Source organism: Balaenoptera ricei, chromosome 2 (genome assembly GCF_028023285.1).
Source record: "Balaenoptera ricei isolate mBalRic1 chromosome 2, mBalRic1.hap2, whole genome shotgun sequence".
Classification (NCBI taxonomy): Eukaryota; Metazoa; Chordata; class Mammalia; order Artiodactyla; family Balaenopteridae; genus Balaenoptera; species Balaenoptera ricei.
In genome coordinates, this window is record NC_082640.1 from 58,913,796 (window position 1) to 58,924,528 (window position 10,733).

Genomic DNA, 10,733 nt, shown 5'->3' on the forward strand with positions numbered 1-10,733 from the left:
TATCTTCAAGTATCCAGTCAGTGTTCAAATTCCCAGGATTGTCTCATACAATCTCATGATTGTATTGTGTATGTCACATTATAATCTTATGATTGGTTGGTTCAAATCAGGATCCAAACACGGTCCATGTATTTCATTTGATGGAGTTCACTCTGTCACTCTCTTTTCCTTGCCATTTATTTGTTGAAGAAACTGGACCACTGAGAATTAGCACACTTTGTTAAAGTGATTTATTTATTGAATAATTGAATATAAAGCCTCCAAATATGAGTTCGATGAGAGAATAAAATGTGTTTAACTTAGTGTATCCTTGAATATATTCTTTTAGTACAAACAGTTATAACTCATTAGCCAACATAATAAATCACCAGCCAACAATAAGAAAATATAGTTTGAGATTGCGCTCATTTCTAAATGTTACTTCTGAAGGAGCTGTGATCATAATGTCCTCACTTGAGCTGAATTTAGGTCCACATCTAAACAAACCATTGCTTTTCCTACAGCTTTGGAAATGAAAGGAAAGGAAATGAAGATGATGACAACGATTTAATATAAGTTTGAAATGAAATGAAGATGATGGCAACTACTTAATAAAACGTATACTAAAATAAATTTAAAATCAAAATCACCTCCCCACAGAACGCTGATTGCATTAGTTTCCTGGGGCTACCATAACAAAATACCACAAACTGGATGGTTTAAACAACAAATGTATTGTCTCACAGTTCTGGAGGCTAGAAGTCCAAGATCAAGGTGTTGGTAGGGTTGGTTTTTTCTGAGGGCCCTGAGGGAGAATCTGTTCCAGGATTTTCCCCTAGCTTTTGGTTGTTTGCTGGCAATCTTTGGCATTCCTTGGCTTATAAACACATCACTCTGATCTCTGCTTTTATTTCACATGGCACTTTCCCATGTGTCCAAATGTGCATTTCTGGGTGCCTGCCTGTGTCCATATTTCCCCCTTTTATAAAGACACAAGTCATATTGGATTAAGCATGCATTCTACTCTGATATGACCTCATCTTAACTAATTACATCTGCAACAACCCTGTTTCCAAATAAGGTCACATTCTGAAGTACTAGGGGTTAGAACTCCAACATACAAATATCAGGGGGACACAAATTCAACCCATAACACTGACCTTCAATTTAAAATGGATATATATTTAAAAGTAAATATATCTTCATTGACTTCTCATCAATTTACCAGTTTGATTTTTCTCTGACAGAGTTTGCCTTTTTAAAAATTCTACTTCACCTTCCATCACCTAGAGATTAAATATTCCTTTGTAATAATAGGAGTATTTAGGGGTCTTCATTTTCGATTGCGAAATTTTCCATGTGTTTCTTCCAAAGTCTGAAATAGTATCTTGAACTGATGATAATAACATATGGTAATTGTGGAGAATGTTTGAGAATTGTTGGGAATGACAGGAAATATTTAAGCAAGGAAAGAATTTGCAGCTGTGAACGTAGAAGCAAAGTTTTGCCCTAAGAAATTGAGTTCTTTTAGGAAAACATATGAAGGAAAAAATAATTACTTGCTTTGAGATATGGTTTTTTTAATTGAGGTATAGTTGATTTACAATGTTGTGTTAATTTCTGTTGTACAGCAAAGTGATCCAGTTACACACACACGTGCACAGACACACACATACATACACATTCTTTTTTATATTACCTTCCATTATGGTTTATCACAGGATAGTGAATATGTTTTAAGACTGCAAAATTGCTGCAGTAAAAATGTTCAGTTTGGATCACTGACTTAGAAAAAAAGGATTACGAAACTCCTATGTCTGTTCACAATAGCTATCATCACTAAAACAATCTTACAGTGGTTTAAACAGCCCATGATAATCACTAGCCCTTCCCAAATGCACAAAGTAAATTACTTAGAGGAATTCAAGGATATGAAATTAATGTGCATAGTAAACCCTGTGAATCAGAGCTGATCTCCAAACTAATTTTCAGTATCACAGAACATAATAGCGAATTGGAAAAAACGCAGAAAAGCAACCGCCCAACGTGGGGCTCGAACCCACGACCCTGGGATTAAGAGTCCCATGCTCTACCGACTGAGCTAGCCGGGCAGCTGAGCAATGCCCTTTTTCTAAATCTTTTCAAAGTAATAAGATTGTTTTAACTTGTTCCAAGACATATTTTGTATTTAAATTTTTTTCCCCATAATTTTTTTTGGTAAAGCTTTTTACTACTCTCAAAATTGTGTTTCATTTCTGATTCTGTGCACACAAACTTTTACTGTTTAATAAATGTTTAAATGGCCCTCTAGTGGTCAGCGGTAAAGCGGGCTGATGCAGGCGCCCCTGAACTCCCGCTGAGAGAGGACGGAAGTGAGCGTGGGGTGCCTCCTGTTTATCCCCGAGATCCTCGTTGAGAGAGCGCTCACCCCCTGCCGCTCCGGGGACCAAGAATGGTCTCGACACCTGCGTGGCCGGACACAACAGCTGGATCTGGAGGAACGTCCTGCGTACCCTCTAAAGAAGATCAGAATCCAAGGTACATGTGTAGAGCTGGCTGGCCTCTCGGGGGCCCCCGTGTGGCTTTGAGGTATCTGGCATTTTTCTTCGGCACGACGGTGGTTCAAGGAAGCCATGCCCCATTGTTCACAAAGTAGAAGATTATTAAAAAGCTAACGCAGTCTCAGAAATTAATTGAATTAATTGTGGCGTTTGCTCACACAGAACTAAAAGGTAAAGACATTTATCCTACAGTATGATAACACCTCTGTGTGGGAAGGGACCATTATTTCAAACCTCTCCCCACTAGAACGAAAAAAATTAAAGATTTATTCTGCTTTTCTAGTAGTAACCAAATAGTCCCAGTTGATGAGGGAGTGCTCTACTTTATAGGGTGGGGGGAAAAATGTAGGATTAGAAAAAGCGTAAATCAGCAAACCCTTGTAAACGAGGATTATCCTTCGAGGTTAAACCGTTATGTTAATAGTTGTTAAGGGTCACACAGGTTCAGAGCAACACTACACGGGTTACTTCCTAGATTCAAGAGTAACTGTACAATGGAGGAATCAAGCTGTCACCACCCTAACTGAGAAATTAATCTGAGTTTTGCTAGTGGTTTACTAATCTTCAGTAAGATTGTGTGTCTTCAATGGTGATATAATCTGAAGTACACAAGATCAATGGTCATTATTTATTCTAGCCAAAAAATACTTCATGTGGATCTATCAACCATTAGATATTAATTCCAGTTTACAGGAAATAAAGAGAGGAACCAGACAAATGACAGCACAAGGAAGCAATAGCACAAAATCAGAAAGTGGGAAATTCTGCAGGACAATACTTCAACAAGTAAGTATTGAATTTTTAAAAAATGACTTTTGCTAGATTAAAAGAGATACAGTGGCCATAATAATCAGACGCAATAGGTGATCCTGGATTGGATACATTCTGTATTGTGTATGTGTTTCTTTTTCTTAATTATGGTAAAATAAACATAACATAAAATTTACTGCTTTAACCATTTTTAAGTGTACAGTTCAGTGGCATTAGTACATTCACATTGTTGTGCAACCATCACCACCATCCAACTCCAGAACTATTTCATCTTCCCAAATTGAAACTCTGTACCCATTAAACAACTCCCTATTCTCCCCTCAGTCCCTGGCAACTGCCATTCTACTTTTTGTCTCCATAAATTTGACTACTCTAGGTGCCTCATGTAAGTGGAATCATATAATATTTTATCTTTTTGTGTCTAGCTTATTCCACTTACCATAATGTTTTCAAAGTTCATCCATGTTGTAGCATACCTCAGAATATCCTTTCTTGTTAAGGCTGAATAAATATTCCATCTCATGAATATACCACATTTTGTTTATCCATTCATCAGTTGATGGGCATTTGGGTTGCTTCCCCCTTTCGACTATTGTGAATAATTCTGCTCTGAGTGTTGGTGTACAAATATCTGTTCGATTCCCTGCTTTCAGTTCTTTTGGGTGTATATCCAGAAATGGAATTGCTGGATCATATGGTAATTCTATGTGTAATTTTTTGAGGAAGTTCCTTTGGAATTTTAACCTTTATGTGAGTCACCTCCATAATGCGGGCCTCTGTTTCTTCATCTACAAAATATGGGGAGGTGGGGAGAGAAGGGATGAGAGTGAGAGAGGGAAGGCTAAGAAAAGGGATGGCTTAAGGAGGTCTCTAAGGAACTCATAAATTCATGACCACATAGACCCCTGGACAGAAGTGCTGGTCACTTCCCTTGAGTTTCACTGAGTGAGTGTAAGAAGAAAAGCTTTTCTTATTTGGAAGAGGCACAACTTGATTTCCACTAGATGTTGGGCCTGGGGAGGCCTAGAGGTGGAGGATGGAGGATGGGTAGCCAAGGTTGCACAGGCTGGTGGCACTGCTGGGGCCCGTCTGCCTCATACCATCTCAACCCAGCATTTCCTTCTCTACTCCCTCGACTTCTCAGTTTGCCTGTTTGTGTTCAGAGAGAAGAGGGTGAAGCCAGGGTCTAGGCCAGCCTGAAACACAAAAACACTTGAAATTTTAATAAGGAAATTTCCTTGAAAGGAATTGTACCATCTTCCAGTGTCACCATGGAGATGGCTGAGATGAGCACTATGAAGACCCTGGTACTCCCGTCTCCTTCCCTCCTCCCTCTGGGTACCAGCTGAAGCTAAACCACACTCCTCAGTGGTCTGGGGAGATCTTTGCAGCCAGCACAATCTTTCTGCTATTTCCCTTAAATCTCTCCAAGGTCATCCACTGCCTCAGGATGAAGCCCAAAGTACAAACTCCTTAATGAAGCCTGTCTGGTCTTGCCTGATCAAGATCAACTTACCTCTCTGGCTTCGATTACCCACCCCTACCTGTACTAGATGCTCCAACCCCACTGGGCTAGAAAGAGCAAAGCCATGGACTTTCCAGCTTCCAGGATGCCAAGTGCACTTCTCAATATTTAAGTTGCAAGATAAATGTTTACTTTTGCCATCTTCTCAGTGTGTTTAATGACAGAATATCCAACTTCATTTGGAAAAAGGGTCAAATGTCTGAACAATGTCTCAAATGCCCCTGTGAATAGAAGACCTGGAGCAGTGGGACTTCCTGCTGTCCCCTGTGTGAGGCTCTGGTTCCCACCCTTGATTTGCTCTGTGATGTCAGAGCAAATGTGATGTCAGACGCTCTCTCCCACTCTGGGCCCCAGATTCTTCACCTACATAACAAGGAGACTGACACACAAGGACCTTGCAGGGCTGTCTCTCCTCTGGCGTCGTGTGTTCTTTGACCTTCCCTGAGACCAGCTGGTAAACTCTGGATGGGCTCCCACGCCCTTCCCACTCAGGTCCCAAATGGCATCCCTGCAGGTTGAAAGGACAGAAAGGAAATTGTGAGACCGCATGCTCACAATGGTGCCTTTGTACCCAGCATAGCCTCTTTGTTCTTTTCAGCTCAGTCTCCCAGTCTTCCAGGTCAGTGTCCATTCCCCAGTCCTGAAAGTGGTGGGCAGCAGGGCTCGTGTGGAAGCAAGCCAAGAGCATTCAGCAAGCACTTAATACTAATAGCTGCCAATTGTGGAGTCTCCACTCTGAGAAGTGCCTCCATGTTCTCAAAGGACCTTCAGCTGGATTAAATGACTTGTCCAAGACTATACAGCTAACAAGTAACAGAGCTGGGCTTGACACACCCCTGTCAAGCTGGTGCTGGGGCACCTTCAAGGCCTCCAATGCCATAACCACTTCTTCTTGTACCCCTTCTCCTTTTCCATGGCCCAGGCACTTTCCAAAGTACTGTACTGTATATGTGTTAATTCATTTCAGCCTCATAACAATCCTAGGAAGAAAGTGTTGTTGTTATTATTATCATAAGGATAAGGAAACTGAGACATGGAGTAGTAAAGTAACTTGCTCAAGGACACACAGCTAATGAATCTGTATGGTAAGGCTGCTCAAGATGGCTGTTCTCTTGCTCTCCATACATCCCCTGCTTGACCAGTCCCTGCTTACTCACAGGACTATCCAATCCCCTTAATCATAGGGCTTAATCAGGAACTACCTAGGTGCTTGCCCCCTGCCCCATCTTCTGGTTCCCCTGGTAACTGATGAGCCCCAACCTATTGTCAGTCCCCCCTCCCCCTATATATGACTCAGTCAGTCCCTGAACCTTCCAGGATTGGTTCAGTGGTGGAGACAGGCCTCCCTGCCCTCCTGCCATCTCAGACATGATGGGGAGAGGCTCCTGCCACCAAGGGTGAGAGCAGAGGCCCCATGCCTCTCTACCAAAGACATCCCCTCCTGGGCCAGAACCCCCGACCCTGAGACCCCCCAGTCCTCAGGGAATTAGCACCTGATCTGGTGGGTCAGACCAGGATGCCAGGCTCAATTTGAACCCTTCTTACCCGGAGACTGTCCTGCAGCCGTGGACGGAGGGGCTGCTCCAGCCATGCCGTTGTCCAGTCTTCTTTTATTTTGTTTTTTGAAAGTACTATCAAGTTTTGTAGGAGAAAGGAAAGAGAGGGTTTTTTTAAATTAATTTATTTTATTTTTGGCTGCGTTGGGTCTTCGTTGCTGCACACGGGCTTTCTCTAGTTGCGGTGCACGGGCTTCTCACTGCGGTGGCGGAGCATAGGCTCTAGGCCCACAGGGGGCTTCAGTAGTATGTGGCGCACGGGCTTAGTTGCTCCACAGCATGTGGGATCTTCCCGGACCAGGGATTGAACCCGTGTGCCCTGCATTGGCAGGCGGATTCTTAACCGCTGCGCCACCAGGGAAGCCCCCGTTGTCCAGTCTTGCCACACACAGTGGGCACACGAGAAGCCTCTACGTTCCTGGGGAGGGGCAAGTCACTGGCGTGTATGTACCTTTGACCCCCCAGCCCTCTTAGTCCATTTGGGAGCCAGTTCATTGCATGGAGTCTTAGAGCTGGGTCACGCAAGTGCTCATTTACAAAGTAGGAAATAAGTCCCCATAGGGCCATTTTAAAATCTCAGACTTGAACAGATATTTGTACACCAATGTTCATAGCAGCGTTATTCATAATAGCCAAAAGATGGAAACAACTTAATTGCCTAGCAACAGATCAGTGGATAAACAAAATATAGTATATGCATACAGTGGAATAGCATTCAGTCATAAAAAGGAATAAAATTTTGATGTATGCTACAACATAGATGGACCTTAAAAAATTATGCTAAGTGAAATAAGCCAAACACAGAAGCAACACTGTAAATATTGTTCCACTTACATGAGGTACCTAGAATAGTCAAATTCATAGAGACAGAAAGTAGAATAGAGGTTACCAGGGGCTGGGAAAGGCAAGGAAGGGAGAGGTATTGTGAAATGAGTATGGAGTTTTGGTTGGGGATGATGAAAAAGTTTCAGGTATAGACAGTTGTAATAGTTATACAACACTGTGAATATATTTATTGCCACTGAATTGTATACTTACAAATGGTGATAAATATTATATTTTACCACAATAAAAAATATCCGAAGCCCTCAGTACACCTATTATTGGAGTCCCCACCCAAACACCATATCAAACATATTAACATTTTAGAAAGCTGTATGAGTTGAGGAAGGCAAGGATTTCTGCTTCTGGCTATGTTGTACTAGCTTGTAGCAGACCAACTATCCTGTCAAGATCTACTAGGAAAGCTGGATAAAATACAAAAAGCAGCTGAGACAGAAGACAGAAGAGTGGTTACATTTTGGGAAAGTAGTAATGGAAGAGGCTGTGAGAGGGCCTCCAGGGATGTTGGTCATGGTCTCTTTCTTGATTTGGGTGCTGTTTACCTGAGTGTGTTCACTTTGTGAAAATTTGAGTTAAACATTTACGACATTTGTGCTTTTTAAAATATTAACGTTATACTTTAATACAAAAGTTTATCAAAAGTCCTATCTGAGTTGAATTGATGTAGTGTTATGCCTTTAGACATTTACGTACTCATGCATTCATTCATAAGTTTCTTTTTTTTAATGCATTCTTGCAAGCCCTTGGCACTGTGTCTAAAGGAAAAAATGTCCCTGGTCTGTAGAAGGGATGGAGACTGCCCACATTTCCCCCAGAAGGTTGGACTGAGCAGATCTAGGACTAGAATTCAGAGCCCCCCTCATGCAAATGCACTTTTCCTTTTTTTTTTTAATTTTATTTTATTGAAGTATAGTTGATTTACAGTGTCGTGTTAATTTCTGCTGTACAGCAAAGTGATTTAGTTATACATATATATATTCTTTTTCATATTCTTCCCCATTATGGCTTATCACAGGATACTGAATATAGTTCCCTGTGCTATACAGGAGGACCTTGTTTATCCATTCTACATATAATAGTTTGCATCTGCTAATTCCAAACTCCCAATCCTTCACTCTCCCACTGCCTTTCCCCCTTGGCAGCCACAAGTCTCTTCTCTATGTCTGTGAGTCTGTTTCTGTCTTGTAGATAAGTTCATTTGTGTCATATTTTAGATTCCACATATGAATGGTATATGGAGCTGGGTCTTTTGGCTACTTCCAGGTAGGAGCTGAATTGGGAGAGAAATTTGCTGCACTGGAAGGAAGAAGTCAGTGTTGCGACCCCAGGAAGGGAGACAGACATCCTGGCCCTCAACCCTTCTTGTTTTCCTCAGGACTGTGCTGCTGGGGGCTAACCAGCAGACCAGTGAATATCACGCTGGGGCCAGGCCCTTCTCCCAGAAGAGAATGGCATGGGTCAAAGTCCTCATCCGGTGTCCGTACCCTCCCCCATATATTAATTCATTAAACAAGCATTCATTAAATGCCACATTTATTAATGCCTACTGTGTAGCTAGCACACAAGACAGGGCTAGCACCAAGATAGAGCCTTGGAGATCACTGACTCTAACCTGCGTATCTCATGGATAGGGAGCCAGAGAGGCCCAGAGGGAAAAGGGCCTTGCTTTTGCCAAAAAGCAAATGAGGAGCAGACTTGGGACAGAGTCCTAGGTCTCCTGATGCCCAGGCCAGTGCCCTTTCTACCAGCCCCCAGCCCTTTCATCCACTCCACCTCCACCCAGCCACATCCAAATCCTTCCCTTGTTATATAATTGTAGCTCTCTATATGGAAAACATGAGCACCTTTCAAAACTTCAACTCTGTTCTGATAATTTAAGGAGAAAAGATGCTCTGGTGAAAAGCCTCTGTGTGGAAACTGTTAAATATTTAACAGCAGATTTGAGTTCTGGACTGGCAGGGGCCAAGAGAGAGAAATCTTAAATTTTCATCCACAGAGAATCCCGGTGTCTTCACTGACCCCTAGCTGACTCCCCCAAACCTTGGAGGAAGGGATAGACTGGACCCAGAGCCATCAGGGACCGGAGGTAACAACAGCAACCTTTTATTGAGTGCTTACTATATGATAGGCAATTTCTAGTCAAATTTCAGAGCAAGTCAGATAGCAATTTCCCACAAATGGGGAAATCAAGGCTCAGAAAGATACGTAGATTTGCTCAAGGTCACACGGAAAGTTAGGGACAGAGCCGTCCGGACCCTCACCCAAACTACAAAGCAACAGAAAGACATGCCAGCACATTGCTAAACAGTCTCTCAAAATACACGCCATGTGGATTCTGGCATATACCAAAAGAAATGTTTATAGAGATCAAAGTTAAACAGCTCCAAGAGAGCTTTTAAATTGTCCTTCGTACAATAGAGCAAAGAAGTCAAAGACTGGCCAAGCTGGAGGCTCGGGCGAAGTGCTCAGAGCAAGCAGGGCCTGAGCAGCATTAGAGTCCCAGCCACTTTGGGCCCCCCATGCCCACCCCGCTCCCAGGCTAAGCCATTGGTCCTGATGGGTCCAAGTGACTGGCTGCATCAGATAGCTTTGGTTTTTTCATATTTTTCCTAGAACCTCTCTTGGAGACATGTAGACAGGGAAGAGAGAGAAACCATGACCCACAGGGGTTAGGGTGATCACCATCCAGGTTTGCCCAGTCTTAACACTGAAAGTCCCAGCTGCTTGGAAACCAGTCCCAGGCAAATGGTTGCTGGGTGGCCTGCTTTCCTCCTGGGACCTTGTCACACTGAGAAATCCAGGCTGTGACATGGGCTCCCTGTGTTACCTTGGACAGTGCCCTCCTCTTCCTGGACCTCAGTTTCCTCATCTCTAAAACAGGGGCTTGGCTAGGACCTCTGAGGAGGGCGCTTCTAGCTTACACATTCCTTGGTTTATAAGTCTATGTCTTGCTGACCAAATTAATGGTATCTTTCTGTCCCCATATTGCCATCTCCCTCTACAATAATTCAAGGTGACAATTGGATTCCTTCAGGAATGACCCTTCCCACCCCATGCTCCCTCCCCTGTCCCGCCCCCCATACCCTTCCTTTGTCCATTCATTAAGTGTGTCAATTAGGAGGTGATTATTCATCCTAACTACAGAAGAAGGGCATTTCACCCTCGGGGAAGTGAAAGTGGGTTTACAGATTCCTGGGAAGTGAAAGTGGGTTTACAGATTCCTGTTTACTTGACGTTTTAATCAGCGAGCTAAGAGCAGAGAAACTTTAAGTGGAAGGGTCAAGAGTCAGGGCCACACACATTTCCATTTCAGCAAGGAATCTTCCAGCACCCACATCAGCCCAGAGGCTATCGTGAGGGTGAGACAAACATATTGGAGAAGCAAGGTCCCTGGCTTGGAGGGCCACCTGCTCAGCCCAGGGAGGGGGTTGTACTCATAGGGACTGAACCCGGGGTGCCCTGTGGCAGGTGCCCTGAGGATCCCCAGGAAGTGGGGGG

At 43.2% G+C, this 10,733-nt stretch overlaps 1 non-coding gene across 1 annotated transcript; it reads right to left on the reverse strand.

The window, feature by feature from the left end:
- Positions 1–2,017: 2,017 nt before the first annotated feature.
- TRNAK-CUU (transfer RNA lysine (anticodon CUU)) lies at positions 2,018–2,090 on the reverse strand. The gene has a single exon. It is a non-coding gene; the product is annotated as a tRNA-Lys (tRNA).
- Between the last annotated feature and the right edge of the window lie 8,643 nt (positions 2,091–10,733).